The sequence below is a fragment of the Magnolia sinica genome, chromosome 2, assembly GCF_029962835.1.
Source record: "Magnolia sinica isolate HGM2019 chromosome 2, MsV1, whole genome shotgun sequence".
Classification (NCBI taxonomy): Eukaryota; Viridiplantae; Streptophyta; class Magnoliopsida; order Magnoliales; family Magnoliaceae; genus Magnolia; species Magnolia sinica.
Window position 1 is genome coordinate 82,735,354 of NC_080574.1, and position 19,564 is coordinate 82,754,917.

Below are 19,564 nucleotides of genomic sequence, written 5' to 3' on the forward strand. Positions count from 1 at the left end.
CCGGTGCGTGCTTCCTAGACTATGGATCGGTTGGCAAGGATCTTTATTGAGGAGATAGTGAGACTGCACAGCATTCCAGTTTCAATAATATCTGACCGAGACCCCAGATTTACGTCTCAGTTTTGGAGGAGTTTCCAGTAGGTGATGGCGTCTACCTTACATCTCAGCACCGCTTATCATCCGCAGACAGATGGGCAGACAGAAAGAGTCAACCATATCCTTAAGGATATGCTCAGTGCATGTGTGATTGACTTTGCGGCCAGTTAGGATGAGCATTTGCACCTTGCCGAGTTTGCATACAACAACAATTATCAGGCGATTATTGGCATGGTTCCTTTTGAGGCACTCTATGGTAGACCGTGCAAATTTCCTAACTGTTGGACCGAGGTTAGAGAGCGTCGTCTCCTAGGTCTAGAGCTTGTGCAGCAGACATTAGAGATTGTGGATATTTCAGGTAGAGGATGCGCATAGCTCGGAGCTGGCAGAAGAGTTTTGCTGATCGTCGGCGTCGACCCCTCGTGTTTGCAGTTGGGGACATGGTATATCTCAAGGTCTCGCCTATGAAGGGCATGGTTCGATTTAGAGTGAAGGGCAAGCTTGCCCTAAGATTTATTGGACCTTTCAAGATTACCGAGCACAAAGGCGCTGTGGCCTACAGGCTTGCCTTACCTTCAGAGTTGTTCGGGACCCACGATCTGTTCCATGTATCTATGTTAAGGAGTTTGAGTCAGACATCATTCCAGTGATTGATTGGCTGCCCCTTGAGGTCCATGAGGATGCTTCCTACATTGAGCATCCGATTCGTATTCTTGATTGGAAGGAGCAGGTTCTCAGGACCAAGGTAATTCCCCTTGTGAAGGTGCAGTGGAGTCATCATTCAGAGGCTGAGGCATCTTGGAAACGTGAAGCCGAGATTAAAGAGCGTTATTCCCATTTGTTTGATGCTTAATTGACTATATGATTGTACGCATTGCCTTCTCTATTGATGATTTCTATATATATATGATGGTGTTTCTGCATTTTCATTGTGTCCTGGATTTGGTAAATTTCGAGGATAAAATTTCCTTGTTGATGGGGAGACCTATAAGACCCTAACCCAAGTGTACACGGCGTTCCTTAGGGTCATGCTGTCCTACCGGTCGAATTCCTGTGACCCGCGACCTACGGTTAGTGTTTGTGCTCATCCCCAAGTTTGGTCACATTGACCCGACTTGGATCGACCCGAAACCTATGTCATCTTGTCCATATCGACGTCGCGGTTCCAACACCGTGTACATCATGAGTTATGGGCAACATTCGATTTGGGCCTTTGATGTGTGATGATGGACCCCACCCCACACATTTTCCTAGGTGCTTATGTAAGGATGATGTCACCCTATAGTAGGTTTGCTAAAAAGCCTACTAGCCTACCACCCTAAGACCTATTAAAGCCTAGCACTTTGTTATTATCACCATAGGCCATCATGGTTTCTCTAACCAAGGAGAGAGAGGCAATGATTACCTCTCTACAACTCCCTCCTCTCTCTTTCTTCTCAATCTCTCTACCTCTCCCTCTCCTCTCCCTTTGATAGGAGGTCCCAGCTCCCCCAAAAATTCCAGCCCTCTCACCTCCCAACACCTCCTAATCCACCCATCATCAACCAATCTTAACCATTGAACCATGATCCTTGAAGATTCTTGATGCTAGTGGTGTAGCTTTGGAGTTGTTTTGATAGGTGGGTGTGTTGCATTGTTTAAATTTCATATTTCTTCTTCTTCCTCTTGATTCTTCATTCTCCTTCCATTAATGGAGCTTGTGGGACCCATTAAGTGATGATTGTGGCCCCAAGACTCCATGAATATGGATCGAAGCCTATCCTACATCGCATGCATGTGCATGCAAGGGATCATTCTCCATGGAACCCTTCATGCTTCTTTCTTCCTTAGATCAAGGATCTTTGGGTCATTTAGACCATTAATCCTTGGTGGAGATTGGATCTCCACCATAGATCCCAATAGATAGCCTTGATCATGTAGATTGTACATCTTATGGTAATGAAATGTCTATGTATGTGTGTGATGAAGGGAAGGGCCTCATTGAGGCGGAGACCCTTCTCTTGTGGCCATTTTCTTCTCATTTTCTTGTTAAAAGTTTCCGATCATGAGTGTGTGGGCCACCTTGTGGACCGACAAGATCCAAACCATCCATAGAGGAAGGATGTTTTTCACAGTCCATCCCTTGGAGGTGTGGCCCCTAAAATCACCAAAATGGGGTCCATGCAAGGATGATTTGGATGATGGGATGGTTTGGATGTTTGTGGGGCCCAGTTGGGTCGACCACACCATGATTTTCTAGGGTTAAATCCCCATTTAAATAATGTTTGTAATTTATTTTTATTAGACATGTTGCTGTCCAGACTGTCTGGACGGATCTTGGGCCAAGTTGGGGCCTAATTTTTGGTCATTTGGTGGGGATGTTGATACCATCCAATATGTAATTCTTGAAGGTGTATGTCCCACCTATAATCTTATCAAATTTCAGCCCCAACTGACCCCATTTGAGCCTCCAAAAGAGTGGGCCAACATGGGTGTTCAACCAGATTTCTGCTGTAATTTCCAGCAATAAAGGCTATTATAACCCATAATTTAAAAATATTTTCTTTGATGGTGGGCCACCTTTCTGGGTCCCACCTTGTTCTAGACTTGATAAGGGACTTTGGCCCCCAATTTCAGAATTTTTGGAGACCCTGAACCCATTCCATTGGGGAGCCCAAATTGGTACAGCAACATGAACATTGCTGGAATTTTTCTACATTGCTGTCTTTTTTGTGTTTGTGGAGATAATTGGGCTTTTATGTATATCTGTGGGGCCCACCTTATAATGATCCAAAGGCCACAAGGTGCCATTTTTGAGGGCCAACCAATTGGACCATCCATCCATGATGGACGTCCAGCTGGTGGACGTCCACCATGGGCTAGTCGTCCTTGGCTAGGCCCACTATGATGTATGTCTTTCATCCACGTCGTCCTTTCATATTTGTGGGGCCCATGTGGGTTGGGTCCAACCTAGGTGGACGTCCCATGTGGAGCCCACTTGGGACTTGGGATCCCACCTTGTTGCATGTGTATGGAGCCCAGGCCGTCCACACCTTGGACCGCCCAGGCCTAGGACGCCCCTGCCCTTTTGGGGTTGCTACTGGGCCTACAATCCAGTAGGAAGCCCACCTTTCTGAGTACCAAATCCATATCTCCAAATTGGTGGGGCCCTTATGATGTATTGATGGACACTATGGAGTAACTCCCAAGTATTTTCACATGTTTCTGGGCCTCAATAGGCCCAGAAGTTTAGTGGACTAAAAGTCGAGCCATGGCCATTTAAATACACAATATATAGCTGAATTTTTATTGGAATTGGGGGCCCACCACATTGATAAATTGGGTACGTGTTCCTCACCTATACCTTAGTATAATTATTTAGGCTTAATTAATGCTTATTTTGAACCACCTTTGATAACCATTTGTGGGACCCAATGCATACCAGATTTTGGGGCTTCCTATTAGGCCCAGGTCAGGCTGGAATGTCTCACCATGGCCAGCCAAATGATGGTTTGACCTTCCACCATTTGCTGGACTTATGGACCGAGGAAAAGGTGGATTTGGGCCTTGAATGCCCACTTAAATGGCTAGTTATTGGGCTGATGTAATGGGGCCCATCCCACCCAAAACAAAAACTTGTTTTAGGCCATGTATTTGTATATATGGGCTGCCCACTAAGTCCATCTAAATGCTTGGACTCTATGGTTCTTAGGACTTGGGCTTTAGGCCTTGGTTCCCCTCCTTGGGCCATGATTGTTAGAAGTAGTATTGGGCCTACTTCCTTATGCCTTTTGTGGGACCTATGTGCATATGGTTTGGATATGGGCCTTGGGTCTTATATTTATGTGGTTTGTGGATTAGATGCCTTGGGGCAATGGTAGTTGAAAGTCCCCATTTTGACCCCTCTAGGTCCATTAGTTGCTAAGTGTGGTTGAATGCCCACCTTAGTCCCTTGTTAGGCCCGTTTCCATATTATCTAGGCCCTAGCTTTGTATGCTTAGTCTCGTGTGCTACCCCTAGTAAATGGGCCCCCACTAGAGGTTGTATTCCTTATAAGGAATTGGTTAAGTACCTAGACCTTTCATGGTTAGGTAGAGAGTACATCTTCTCATTCACCTCATTAACATCTTTATTCATCTTCATAGTCCACTCCCATACACATTATATGCATGCTTGGTTGAGGTATGATTAGCTATGGTTGTGCCATTGTGTAGGACATGTTGACATCTCCCCGAGGGATGAAGTTTACCACTTGAGCACGATGGATGCTTGGGATTGATGCATGGTTGATTGCGTGATTCATGCATCTGGCATTGCATAACATGTGCATATTCGCCCTTGCTTCATCAGGGTCGTAGCCTCCATAGAGATATCGTGGATGGCCGTGTGTGGACACCGAAAATGATTCTTGAGCATTTAGGGTGCATAGGATATCTCTGGGTGAAAGCCCCTAAACTTCCATGGTATCGAGGGGACGCCTCAACACCGAGACAGAGTTGAAAACATGAGTGCACGAGTGCCTTTATACCTTGAGGCCGTGTCTCTCACTGCAACGGGGTCAGTTGGGATGGGGTGCGGCCTTACCTGCCTGAGAGAGAGGGCAACAGCTAGGCTGAGTTTGACTACCTCATGAATGGGTCCGCTACCGTCAAGCTTCGCTGGTGATTGGCTGTCTACGGGCAGGTAGTGAGGTCTCCTATGCTAGTTGGACTGTGCGAGTCTTGTAGAGCGGCAGTCATCCAGCAGTGTACTTGACCCCGGTGGATTCCTTATGATGGAACTATACTTGATATGTCGATTGGATATGAGGACTGGCATTACTTCGCATTACATTTGCATCGACTATATAAGCCTTATATTGCATCTCCTTGGTATGGCACCTAGTACTCATGTATTGCATTGCATAGCCTTAATACGGCTTACTGCATTCATAGCTTAGCCTCGGTACGGTTGGAGGCGTTGGTATTGTTCATTGGCTCTTTCTGCACTCTCCTTATTCTTCTGAACACCATTGCCACACACTTACACCGCCCTCTAAGCTTTCTATAAGTTTATGCACGATTGATGTATACAGGAAATCCTAGGTCAGCGCAGTAGCAGAGGAGTTGTGGATTGGATTGGTGCAAGCTGAGGACCTGTTGCAGACCTTTCCTTCCCTTCTTTCTATATTATGTAGTTCCTTTTGAGCCTTATACCTGTAAAGTTTAAATTCTTAGTGCATTTTGCAGTGCGTTCCTTGTTTATTTCTATGATTTACTTACTATGATCTTGGGTATGCTCAATTGGATTGGAATTGTGATATGAAAATCCTCCTTGTAGGATCCCATGATCGAAACCTGAGCCAGAAACCGAGAATGGGGTACTACGAGGTTGTTGCAGCCAGAATTGGCTATTAGGTTCCTTGTGGGTCCGGCCCCCGAGTCTGGGGCGTGACACAGGGAGCCCTCTTACTTGATTCAAGTCACACGATTAGAATTGGAGTCATATCCTATCCGATTGGAAGATATACAATTAAGAGCAATCTGAACTTTCCTTGACCTAATTCTCAATGGTGGAGAATTGTGATAATTGGAGGAGATTCCATCACTAAACCATTTCCATGAGACGATAGCTAACAATAGGATTTACCAATCCCACAATCTCAAAATCAGGAAAAGAAGATACTCAAAGCTATTGCAGATCTACTATAATTTGAGTTGCAATAAACCATTAAGAACTGAAAGTATTCCTTTAAAATCAAACTAAAATCAAAGAAGGTTCAACATAAACATGAATCAAAGTAAAAGAAACATCCCATCACACTACAAGCTTCACCTCTTAGCCTTAGCTAAGAGGTTTAGCCAACCATAGACATGATTGAACTAAAATCTCTTAAGAAAAGCATAAAAACAACTAAGGAAAAGGAAGAAAAACTCTTAGTGATAGCTTCTCCACCCTTTTGCTTCACTCCTCAAACCCTAGAAGATGCCTAGGAACATCCTAGGGACTCTTATTTATAGTTGTGCAACTCTAACTATCGTACCGAGTTGGAAGAATCTAGAAACCGCCTCAAATTTACGCATTGCACGTAGAATTTGCGTAACCTTAGGCCGACAGACACTCGGGCTAGAGCTTTGGCTAGCCGAACTTCTGCAAGTTCCAGAAGAACATGCTGCTAGATTTTCAGCCGAACTTTCTTGGACTAGCCGAACCAAAACTCAGGCTAGCCAACCGACACTTCAAATCTTGAATTCTCTTAACTCCTCACTTGGTTTCCTTAGATCTTTGGCATGTGAATTCTTTTATCTTAGTCTCGTAAGATCCATCCTTAGCTTTGATGATTCTTAAGCGTTAAATCCGTACTTTTAGCATCTCTTTTAATCTAAGCTCTTCAATTCACCTTGCAACACAAACATGATTAAAATAGAACATTAATCATTATCATGTTCATAAAATCAAGTAATAAATGGGGGATAATATGCAATATTTGACCCTCAACATAAGGGAGTCATTGTGAAAGGGATTTCGACAATCAAAAGGGAACTAGGGTTCCAAGGTTCCACTTGTCGCTATCAAGATGTTTCCTTACTTGATTCAAGGAACACAATTGGAATTGAAGTCTGATCCTATCCAATTGGAAGATAAAGTAATTAAATCAAATATGAACTTTCATTGACCTAATTCTCAGTAGAGGAGAATTATGATGGTTGGAAGGGATTCCATCACCCTACCTTGCCCAGGAGACAATGGTGAACAACAGGATTTACCAACTCACAATCTCAAAACAGGAAAAGAAGATATCCAAAGTTATTACAACATCTATTGTAATTTGAGTCACAATAAATCATAGAAAACTGAAAATATTCCTTTAATATCAAATTAGAATAAAAGAAGTTCAATGAGAATAAGAATCAAAGCAAGAAAATCATCCTAACATGTTACAAGCTTCACCTCTTAGCCCTAGCTAAGAGGTTTAGCCAACAATAGACATGATTGGATCTAAAACCATAAAAGAAAGCATTAAAAATAGAAAATGAGAGAATAAAAACTCCTGGGAGGCTACTCCACCCTTTTGCTCTGCTTCCCAAAACATAATTCATATTTAGAACTCCTAGGAAAACCCATATTTATAGCCTTGTCTGTTTAAAATTGGAAAACTACCTCAAATTTATGCAGTCCGCGTAACTCTGCTTAACGCCTTTGATGTTATTGAACAGCCTTCGATGTCATTGAAGGTAACTTGAATCCAAAAGTTGCGCCTTTTCACACTACATAACGCCTTTCGCACTACGTATCCTCTTAAGCCCTCTTTTGATTTAAGAATTGAATAAGAGCCTCTTCTAGGTTAGTCGTTTGTCCATTCCTCCAACTGAAATTTGGATGGTTCCTCCACTTGGAATTGTATATGTTCGAGGTGGGTCCTCTGAAAGGTCTTTAGTAGTTTTTACGGCATTCGATTGGTCATTCAATATTTCTTGAAAACCAAGAATTGTTGGACAATTTTTAGTTATATGTATATTGCGAGCACAAATACTGCAAACAACTTCTGCAGCCTTATCAGGTTTGATAAGTTCTACCTTCTTAAGTTCCATCGCCTCAACTTTTCTTGTGAGATTGGCCAATCTTGCATTTATATCATCTTCCTCTTTTAAAACATAAATTCTTCCCCTTTCATTTGATTAAGTAGGCTTAGGAGTGGTAGTTCTTGGGGAGGTGTCACATGATTGCGCGTTTTCTGCCAATTGATCAAGATAATCCCACACATCATTGGCCTCCTTATTCATGAATTCACCGTTACACATCATCTCTACAAATTGGTGAATTGGTGAAGTTAATCTATTATAAAAAAGCTTATTGTTCACCATATTTCATAGCCATGATGTGGACAGGAATTCGTGAGATCCTTGAATCTTTCCTAGCATTGAAAGAAGGTATTTTCCTCTTTTGGGTAAAGTTCATGATTGCCTTCCTTAAAGTGTTAGTTTTATGAAATGGAAAAAACTTTTTGAGAAATTCCCGAGTCATCTCGGCCTATGTGCCAATAGATCGTGACTTTAAGGAGTGCATCCATGTCTTAGCTTTCTCCTTCAATGAGAAGGAAAACAATTTCAGTCACACTATATCTTTAGATATGTTTGGGAAGTGTAATGTAACGACTATCTCATCAAACTCCTTGATGTGCAAATATGGACTTTCAAAATCTAGTCCATGAAACTTAGGAAGGAGTTGTTGTTTCGAACAAGAAACAAATGCATTTCATTCGAGAAATTTCATTCACTTAATAATTAACAAAAGAAGACAAAGAACATAATCACGTTATTTATGTATTTCAAGTTCTTTTACATCCCTTTCTCATTTGATTCCAAAATAGACTTGTGATAAAAAAAACAAACAAAAGACATTATGCGCTAAGGCAATAAGTGTTGGAAGCATCGTATATTGCAGGGCACCACTGTGTACTCAACAATTCCATGCTTTGTGCGTTGGCTATTGTGCGCTGGTTAGCTATATTGTATGCCCACTAACTTTGTGTTCTCATAGCGTTGCGCGCTGGCTAACTTTGTGCGCTCACAACATTGTGCGCTGGCTAACTTTGTGTGCTCACAGTGCTGCACGCCAATGGTGTTGCACCGCACAACACCTGTCTCGTACAATAGGTGGAGACTCTACCTCTTTTCTCTCGGATCTTCTTCTCCTTGATTGGTTGCTAATGACCCCTTACTGACAGGTCGGGGGTATTTATACCTTCTCACACGTGCGAACATGCCATGTAGTCACTGTGCGGAATCCTTTGCGCGGCCCTCACTGTGTGAAGTCCTTTGTACGACCATCTCTGTGCAGACCCCGGTGTGCGAACCCTCTTGTGCGGATCTCTCTGTGCGGGCCGCTGTGTGCGGTCATCTGTGTTTTATGGTTTATTTCTGCACAACGATTTGCGCACAACACTTAGTTCCACATAATGATTTGCGCACAGCGAACTTTTTGCTTCCTTTTTCTTTTTATGCCTCAACAGATGCCCCTTTGATCCTGTATTTTTTGTTTTTTATACCTACAAAATAAACAATGTAAGATCAATAAAAAAATTCTTTCCAAATACTATTTTTCTTGCTCTCCTTTATTGTGAGCATCAATATTCCCTTTGGCACAATTATTTTCCTTGTTGTCTGCTTATTGATCTGCGCTCAACGAATTCCACACATCCTTTTCCGCACAATGATTACCGTACAACGGTTACCGCACAACAACCCAAACCTCGCTTATAAATACAAGACTTATATTCTTTGTCACCACTTTACTTCCCTGCTACTTCATACTGTTTCTCCGTCAAGCTATCATCTTTGCGTGCTAACATCATTGTGCGCTGCACAACAACTGTCCCGCACAACACCTTTGCGCACAACATCTTGTCCCGCATAATGAGATTGAGTGCACAATGCCTCTCCGTACTCAGCCAAAATTCTACCCACAAGGACAGGTAGCAAACAATGCCCTTATGCACAACACTTTGCGTGCAACCCTTTGCGCACAATGACTTGTGCTTGAACATTCTTCCGTACTTCAAATTTATCTATCCTCTCTTCTCAGCAATCTTTTATACTTCTCTTTTTAACTTAATGAACCTTTCTTCCTAAATTTAATTTTTTTTCACCAACTCTTGTATAGATTTCCAATGGCAAGCTCAAAAAGACCTCTTGCCTCCTCAAGTACTGTTGGGCCGTCTGACCCGCATTCTGCTGAGACCTGCAGTCAGAAAAGACTCCAATCTAGCAAAAACTACACTTCCTTCTTCAAAGAGCCAGCTCCTGTCATCATTAACTTTGCCGATCGTATCCAACGCTTATCCGAACATATCTGCATGGCCGTACTGATGAAGGAGATAGAGGGAACCCCACTTTAGGACAAGAGTCTGATTGGGAGAATTGGTTGAAATCCACAGCCAACTTTCGCACAGACGACACCCATCCTTCCGCTACAGAGGCTTCTCCTGCCCCAACCGTTCCAAAACAAACAAGAGAAAAGTGCAAAGATGAAGCTCTTTAGGAAAAAATTCGAGAACACAATCGAAGACGTTTTCAGAATGCTAGGGATTCAGTCAAGTTAAATACTGAGGTAATTAAATTTCGCAACCCTTATAAAGATGAGACCATTGCTCTCCCTTTGTAACTTTAGCGCCACTGGTCCATTATTCAGAGTGAACTGACAGACCACATGACACTGAACAGACTCTTATATGTGTCCAATTGGGTGATCAAAGAGCCACAAATCTTTAAAGGCTACCTCATATATAAAGGCTTAACCCAAAAGACTGGGCAAGTAGGATACATTTGCTTTCTCACACCATGTCACAACCCTCATTCCTTATATTACAGTCATTTCTTCGAAACAATTCAACAATGTTTCCGTCATCGCCACTCTTTGTAGGGTAAAGAAGAATTTAGAACACGGGGTGTTTGGACTGATCATCCATATTACAGCGCTTAGGCCAAAGTGATTTGGAAGAAGTATGAAGACGTCCTTATTACAACAAGGATTTATCACGCCATAGAAGCCACTTCAGAATTCTTTTAAAAAGACACGATGATTTACAAAGACTTTCTGAAATACTGGTCTTCTACTACGAACTCTTTCCATCTTCCGGTAAGGGAAGTAAGTATCACCTTATGGGATCTATATAGGATGGCTGGCCTGCCTATTTCTGGATCTTTTCTCGATGAATATGTTCCCTCGAATGAAGAGTTTGCCTATGTCGGCCCCAATAGAGTACCCAAAATTACAACATCAACCATCGAGCTTTTTCGTGAAACATCTTACTTTGCCGATGTTCATAAGATTTCTCCTCTTCAATGGCTCACACATTTTTCTCAATACTTGGTGTAAGTGTTTTAACATTTTCTTTCCTTTTCAGACAATACTTACCTATAAATATGAATTATTCACTGGTCTTTCCTTTTTTCAGGTTCCCTAGAAGTCATTGTGCTGAACTAGAAGCTAATTGTAAAAAAATAAGGGGCTCGACCGAATTCACCACCGAAACTGAATTAGCCGCTTTCGTAGCTTATTGGTTGAGCTTAGTTGTGCTTCCCAGTTTAAAAAGCTCAGACTCTATTCAACCAACTTTATTTGTGGTGGTGGGTGCGATGGCAAAAGGTAGAAGAAGATATTCCCTGACCCCTCCCATCTTATGCTCGTTATATAGAGCTTTTGGTCATGCCACAGCGCACTGTTCAAGCCCGGCACTAGGAGTTTCGTCTTCTTTTACCCCATGGCATTATTTCTCCAGATGGCTTGGCATTTATTTTCCTTGGACATACAATGACCCGGAGAAGGCTTATGTCCATCCTGATCATCTGCCCTTGTGGCATTTTTTGAAGCAAAAAATGATAAAGAAGGGATATGAATGGATAGTGGATAAAATTGACAACATGGAATCTATCGACTTCTTCCCTTTTTACTTAGATTACCAGGCTGAAGACAGAGATGTCGAGGATAACAATGACTTGGAACCTGTTGAGAGGACCTTCTTTCTCTGTATTCGTTCTTACAGTCTTCCATTGCGAGAAGGACTAGAGTTCTAGCGAGAACCATACTATCCAAGTCGATTTGCCAAATAGTTTGGATATAATCAAGCCATACCCCAAGCAAGTGAGGAGGTCACCCGAACAATGAGGAGTTATGGAGTCGGTCCTTATAATTGGGCTTTAATATGGAAGCAACTCCTAACGAGAAATTTTGGTTCTCGATTTGTTCTCCCGGGGTACAATCATAGAGTAACAGCTTCATATACCTGGATGCGATGGTGGGCTCATCATTACTACATAGTATGCAACCGGTTTCCAGTAGATCGACCTATCTGGGTTCCTCCCCCATGCTTGAGGAATTACAAGTCAGAATAAGGGGATTGGATATTTTTATGAGAAAGATCAGGTCATCATTCTGAGACTGCTTTGTCGTAAAATTTCTGTGGAAGAGCCCATCAGAGAAATAAAGCCTCCAAACACTCTGGAAGGTTAGATTATTTTTGGTTCTCCTCTGGATTTGATAAATCGAGGAGAAAGATTGGCCACTCCTCACAACAAATTTGAAACTGCAGGTGGTATTCTGCCTTCCCCTACTCCCGAAGGAGGAAATCAACCTGCAGATCCTACTCCCATCATTCCTCCTGTTACAGAGTGTAATGCCCTAGATTTCGAGGGTCGAGCAAGGCTTAACTCCCGAGATCCAGCACATCACTTATGCAACATGGATAATGATGTTTAAATGTTGTTCATATCAATGCATTGAGCATGAGTGGGATTATACTAAAACAGTATATCATACTCCAAATATAATTAAATTTGGCAAGCGGAAGACTGAAACACGTATATATCTAAACATGTAAATGTTTTACAACCTCCAAAGTATGATTATGTAGCCGGGCTGAATATGTACCTGTATTGGTTCAAAATTTACAAAATATCAAAATGTAAAGTATCCAACTAATCCATATATCCCTATAATCCCGTCGAATCAGCATGAGGTCTACATAGACCCGCCTGAGAGCTGAACGTAGAAGAATTCTTCCTCCTCATCTATGAAGTCCAACTTCGCTGCATAGGATTCGTCATCACCTGCATCTAAACCAAAGTCTGGTTGGTGTTTTAAAACACTGTCCCAGGGTGGGAGTGAGTGATCAACTCAGTGGTACTATAAGGAAAATGTTAACAAGTTATCAAGTCAATTAAGCAGTAATGATAAAGCAATACAACAATCACTTCCTAACTACTCTTGTTAATGCAAGAATGGTGTGCAGTAACGATGCATGCCCTCGCACAAAGCTCCCTCACAAGCGACTCCAACAACTAAGTTCGTGCATGACTTTCCTAAAGTGAAACTTCCTCACCAAAGCACATGCAATGCGGTGCATGGTCGTTTTAGCCAAGTGCTTAATTAAGCTTATTCATATAGGAGATTTGGAAATCTAAGATACCTCCCTTTATATCATTAACCCAAACCAAAGGATCCATCTAAGGTCATCAATTCTAGTTATTCACATATGATAGGCAAGTTATAAGGCATCACCCCTAATGAAAACTAGTCGATAGACAAATTCATTATTTATACTCGTGGCCACTACGGGAGGCTCGTCACCTTAGCGTAAGCCGACAGCTCAAACACGGTGTCCTATACCACCATGCCCGGCTCACGAGTTTGGTTTGCACATTGGTCACTGCGGGGAGGCTCGTCACCCCAGCGTAGGCTAACAGCTCGACCACAGTGTCCCATACCACCATGCCCTGCTCATAAGTCTTAGCGGATCGTGGTATCATGGTTGAAATGGACTTTTACATTGGTAAGTGGTATCTTAGATTCAAGAAGTGATGTCCATATATGGTAAACACACAATAGGTCAATCGATTTATTAGACAAGTTCGACTGGTACGAGCGCATGCTGACTTAATCGACATGGAGTGCATAAGCACTCCTCGTGGCTTAACCACTGTCAACAATCGTCGTACGACCTAGATTCACCGAGTATATCCAATGTGACGAGACTAATTCGGCCACCCGAACAGGAACTATTACCAATTGCCTGGACTACATTGTAGTCTCAATCTTACTCAGATGTAGCATGTAAATACATGTGACAATCATATCAGCATTTAACAAATAATCTAAATAAATTCCTCATATAAGCATTACATCAAACACATTGAACATGTTACCAAACATTTACATTTCATCCATAAATCGCGTAGTCGAAATTAAGATTACATGAAGGAAACTATACATATGGATAAGGTAATTGAGAATCTTATCTCAATACCCTTATTAAATACAATTCATCAACAATTTCTTATTTAGACATTTTATCAAACACTTAGACTGCACATTACCAAATACATAGACTAGATTAGTTACGACATATATTATGGCAAATCCTTACACAAAGATATCGTCATACATACGACAAACATGAATCCTAGATTTATAGTCATGACAAGCACAAATCACAATTTCATGTTCATTCAAACATTTCAACAAACACATGAGATGCATCTTGTATTCAACAAAGCTCACATATGTATATTGTATCGAATACATCGTATCTAAGACAATATGGTAGAAGTCAGACATAAATCATTAGCTAACATTGAAAGCATTGAAAACCATAACCTAAATATTTATAGTCCGCACCTCTCGACGGAATACTCGTGTCTGACTCGGTTCGAATCCTATGTTCCAGAAAATGGAATGACGTGTACTTAAATCACAAAATCCGTTAGCTAGGTTGATAAACGACTATTCTAGGTCTTAACTACGGCGTTAGGGTTTGGATTTCTTACCGAAATCGTAGTTGAAATAGGTTGTGTAGCGAAGTGGGGAGGTGAATCAGTGAGTGGAGTTGTGGGAAAGAATCTCAGCAAAGATCTCCAAGAATCTTTCTTCCTTCCTTCCTCTTTTCTCTCCTTTTCTCTCTCTCTCCCTTAGGGTTTTTAGAAAATTCGTATAGAATGGGAATGGGGTGGTTTAAGGGCTATATATAGGCCCAGAAGTGATGCAAATGGCCCCAGGGCCCTGGTATACTTAGGTTATATCCAAAGGGCGACTGTTGTTGACAAACAGGGCACATAAGGAGGCCCACAACTCACCTATGTCATAGGGTAAGTTTTCTAACAATGGATCTATGCTAGGATGTGATTTCGGTGCGATTGGATAGGCCGATCGACCGTAGAGGACCTGTGTCAGATCAAAGATCGAACTTGCTCGATCAGGGCCACAAGTATACGAATATGAGCAGGGAAATTTTCTTTTTCCATGGGTGAAGTTTGGTCAGAAACTAACAGTCTGAAATCTTCAATTTCGCGTGTGAGAGAATGGCCTAATTCACTTAAGTTTCATTACATTTTCTAAAGATATTCGCGTTTCTCACACATTATACTCAGGGCTCAAGTTGTGCATTTCTGGATACTATCTGGGCTCGATTCCCCCGATGGTTGTCAAGCCCAGTAGGACGGACATAATCCTATAGTTTCGCGGTCATCGGATTTTCAACATGCAGTCCAGGTTCGATATAGGGTTTCAATGTACTCCCGAGAGCGAAGGCTCTTGGGATCTTTTCTAGGTTTTTATATAGTGTTGAGTCAATGTTATTAATAGTTTTAGGTCTTCTCATTCGTGGAAATGGTGGTTCAAGCTAAATCCACCGCTTATTTAGTTTTGTACTTAATTAAATTTTTGCCTTAATTACGACAGGATCCGGTCCTTAGGCATTTCTGGCTAAGGTGGTACTCGGGCCTTTGTACAGATTTTTCTGAGACGTTATACGAAGCCCATCTCCTCTACAACTTCTCAGCATATTGAACGCGCAACTGCCATAGTTATCCCTGTCGTGGATCTTACAGAAGCCATAGCCAATCGTGCTACAGCCATAACTTCTCCAGCCGCGCATCGAATTGTTTTTACTACATCTCCTATGATCCGCTCCCGTATCAAGTCATTGTGTAAGTGTTATGGTTTCTTGCTCTAGTTGTCAAATTTTGTGGTGCCAAAAACACAATCTGTCTTGTGTAGCATGTTGATTTATATGTTTAAGACATTGCATCACAATGCTTCAAGTTAAGAACGATGATCTACTTCAAGAAATGCAAGGTCAAGTACTTTGTTCACTTCTGTAAGCTTCAATGTTCAGAGTTTTTAAAGCTACATCGAAAAGACCACTACCAAAAAACCGTCGGCATTGCCGGCGGCTAAAAACCGCTAGCATTTTCGGCGGCTAAATTCCGTCGGTGTTCTCGGTGGCTAAAAACCGTCGGCGATTCTCATTAATTAAAAAAAAAAAGAATTTGGATGATATATTTGATTTTGATTTCCTCCTTTTGAGTATAGACTTTTCCTTATCAAATAAGTTGGTTCATTAGGGCTTTGGAGAAGTTGGTATATCTAGTTATAGATGTGTATTGATCAATGCACACATCCAAAACTAGATATACCCATTTCTCCAAAGCTCTGAACGAACCAACCTATTTGAGAAGGTAAGTCTACACGATAGAAAAGGAAGAAATCAAAATCAAATATATCAACTAAATTCCAAATATTAGGATTGGATATATGCTTTAAAAAAAAGAGACCACATCATTTTAAGTCTTTGTTTTTTTTTTTTGCTGCTTGACCTGTGGAGGTTTTCTTGAAGTCCTTGGCTTTAAATCTCTAGATTAGCAGTCCACATTCAATTATTTAGATCTGGGTTGCATTTGCACGTGATTATGTTGAAGACAAACAATCACATGATTATGCATATTAGAACAGAGATAATGCAAAAAGATAAGACAAATATAGTAATGAAATTGATGAAATGAAAAGGAAAAAGATCCCCTAACAAGATGAAATGTGAAAACAACCCAACCTGCAGAAATTGACGTCTATATCCATAATATGCAAGCCTTATATGTGGATGACAAATTGTGAGACCTAATAACCAACACACAATTTATAAGGATACAGAGATTTGCTCACAAGAAGACCAACATTGTTTTATTGTGTAAAAGAGCACTAAAACTGTAAAAAGAAAAACAAGAACCAGCCAATAATCTTCAATGCATTATGAAATCCAGCTCATAGATAAGAGCACTAAAACTGTAAAAGAGCACTAAAATAAGAACCAACCAATAATCTTCAATGATGACAGTTGAAAAGGATTGAAAATTCAGGATTTTCTGCACTCCTTTTCTCTTGAATTTTAAAAGAGGACCTTTTGAGGATTTAAAATCCAGGATTTAAAAGAGTCCTCATGATTTGGATGGTTCAGGTTGCATGTAAGAATCTCCATATATACATTTATGCCATGTGGAGGTGGATGGGTCATGCCATGGAGGATGATGATGATTTTTTGTATTTTGATTGCAGCAAACAATTTCTGTATGAACAACTACCCCTTATTTTCAAAAATGACCTACTAGTGTAAATAAATAAAATAGGAGTCCAAAAATTCACCCAAACAGGTGGATGTCACTGAAGCGTATAGGAAAACCGAGAAAGAGAATTTACCTGGATGACAACAATGTTATGTCTCTTACTATCATCTTTTCACCCAAACAAATGCGGTGACAAACATAGCCCAACGAGGGGCCCACTTCAAGCAAGCCGCCACACCAACAGAGGTGTTCCAGGATGCCACCTGTGAAAGAAATCAAATAGCAACACCACCACTACAACCATTGATATCAGCATGAGCACCAATGTAGTTTAAAACAAGTTAGGTACTTGTAACAGCATCAACATAGTTTAAAACAAATCGGACCATACCAATCAATATTGTGGTGACCCAGATTTTTGTGAAAAAAAGAAAAAGAAAAGAGAGAGGTATGATAATCCAGACAGTCCATATTGCTGACCCAAATGTGGATGGAGCATGGCCCAAAAATCACACTCAGCAAACTATGGAAGCCAACTTATCTGATTTTTCCCATCAAATTAGCAGAACTTACCATCTTTCTTTTAACCATCCATTTCGTAACCATGATCAGATGGTTAGGATTGCTTGATTGGTTGGATTTCAAGCTATGATTGAACCATAATTCATCCAACAATTTGGCCGGCCTGGATTGCCATACATGCATCATGCATGCCACATCTAAGGAGGATGCCACTGCCATTTTAAAGGTAGTGGTTAACTGCCACCAGAGTCTTGTATTTGAAGAATACCTCATTGCATCTGCTGATGCTCCGTGCATGCAAGGTTCCATCTCCAGAGCCTGCAACAGATGTAGACACTAGACTCAGTGCTGGTACTTTCAACAAAAGGACTTCCAACATTGAAATAAGTTTTCACAGTATAACTGTTACTCTCTACAGCTAAGATAACTAAGCTGCTGATAGAAAAGCAAAACAAAGATAAATTACAGTAAATAAGTTGAGCGGTTTGTTGGAATTACTGGGGGGTAACTTTAGAAAGCTAAGGGGTAGTTCTTTAATTTCCAGATTTAGAGGAAAAACAGTGGCACTGGACAAAAATACATTTGATGTACGACAATAGAGCCAAATTCCTTGCCAGTTTAGCACCATTTTGAAAATGGTGGTGACTCATCCTCCTCATGTGTTGCACTGATGTACAGCTGTCCAAGCCATCCAAATTGTGGGTCTTATTGTGCATGGAGCATATCTCTAAAATGACACTAATAAATCAATCAAAACCATTTCAAATCAACAGCTATCAAATGGATTATTAAAGTAGAATAGTGAGTGGCCCAAATTTGAAGGGAAAAATCAGATGATTAATATTATCTTCTCAGTGCAAAATTTCAGGGATGATCCATCAGCAGTTGGGTCAGGGATTTGGACAGACTGGATTGCCTTACAACCATGCTACGGGCCCAAGAAAGAGAAAACAGAAATTAAAGAAACTATGCTCATAATAGAGCTCCAAACTTTTCACCTGCATTTGTCAATGCATATATAGGATAAAGGTCTACAACCTGATTGCTATCAACACCGCTAGGCATCTAGGCACAATATTTTTCTACAAAAAAGTAGATCAATGAAAAACATATATACCCAAGAGCATGGCATCCACCATTAAAAACAGTATGAGAAATTAGACCCATTAAAAACAGTTTTTAGAGATCCTTGTGCTAATAAAGTTCCCTATCAAACAAGAAAAGACCATCCACAAGAAAATGTATAAATTGAAGAGACGTGTCTTTCGTATGCTATCAAATGAAACTAATATAAAAAATAAATGAAATTTGCTTAAAGATTTTGAGACAGAAATTACATTTTTTTTCTGCTGCAGCAAGACAGGTTACATAAGAGTGTTGGCAGAGTGTATTGGTGCATGTCTCATTAGACAAATGATAGGAAAATATATTTTGGAGCTTAGGGGACCTCAAACTTCCTCAGCTTCTCAATCGGCCATTCTTTTCTTTTAGCCTGAGATAGGAACATAAAGGAAAGTTTGGTGGGGATTAGTACTCAATTAAAGGAAAGTTTAGTGGAGAAGATGATTCAAAGAAATGTGTTAAACAATAATACTTATCAAAAAAATGAAAATAAGAAATTGCATATGTAAGTAATAAAGAAGTCAAAGTAAAAGAAGTTGCAAATGTAAGAATATCACAGAACTTGAACTGTAAGCTTCAGATGACAAGTTAACCAAAATGAAATGTGCTAAACAATTAGAAAAAAAAAACATTTTTATATGATCCGCATACAGGATTGTTGCGTGCACAGAAGTGGACAAGCAACAACGCAGTAAAATTTAAAGAAGTGAAGTCCCCTGTTACATAGGAAAAACTAGAAATGAGCAGATCCAATCACAACAGCTTTATCAGTGGTATTGAATCAGCCCTGCCATGATGTATATATTGTATATCAACATCTTCCATCATTTTTTCAGATCATTTTAGAGCATGATCCAAAAAAATGAAACAGATCCAAATATCTCATTCACCAATCCAAAAAAATGAAGCAGATCCAAATATCTAGTGAACCATATTGGACGAACAGTAGTTGTTGAATCTCAACTGCTACAAAA

The 19,564-nt window shown here is 40.7% G+C and overlaps 1 long non-coding RNA gene across 1 annotated transcript; it reads right to left on the bottom strand.

Moving 5' to 3' along the window:
* Nucleotides 1-16,503: 16,503 nt before the first annotated feature.
* On the bottom strand, nucleotides 16,504-17,960 carry LOC131229392 (uncharacterized). The gene is made up of 2 exons (XR_009163302.1): nucleotides 17,737-17,960; nucleotides 16,504-17,209 (listed from the first exon to the last, which is right to left on the bottom strand). It is a non-coding gene; the product is annotated as an uncharacterized LOC131229392 (long non-coding RNA).
* Between the last annotated feature and the right edge of the window lie 1,604 nt (nucleotides 17,961-19,564).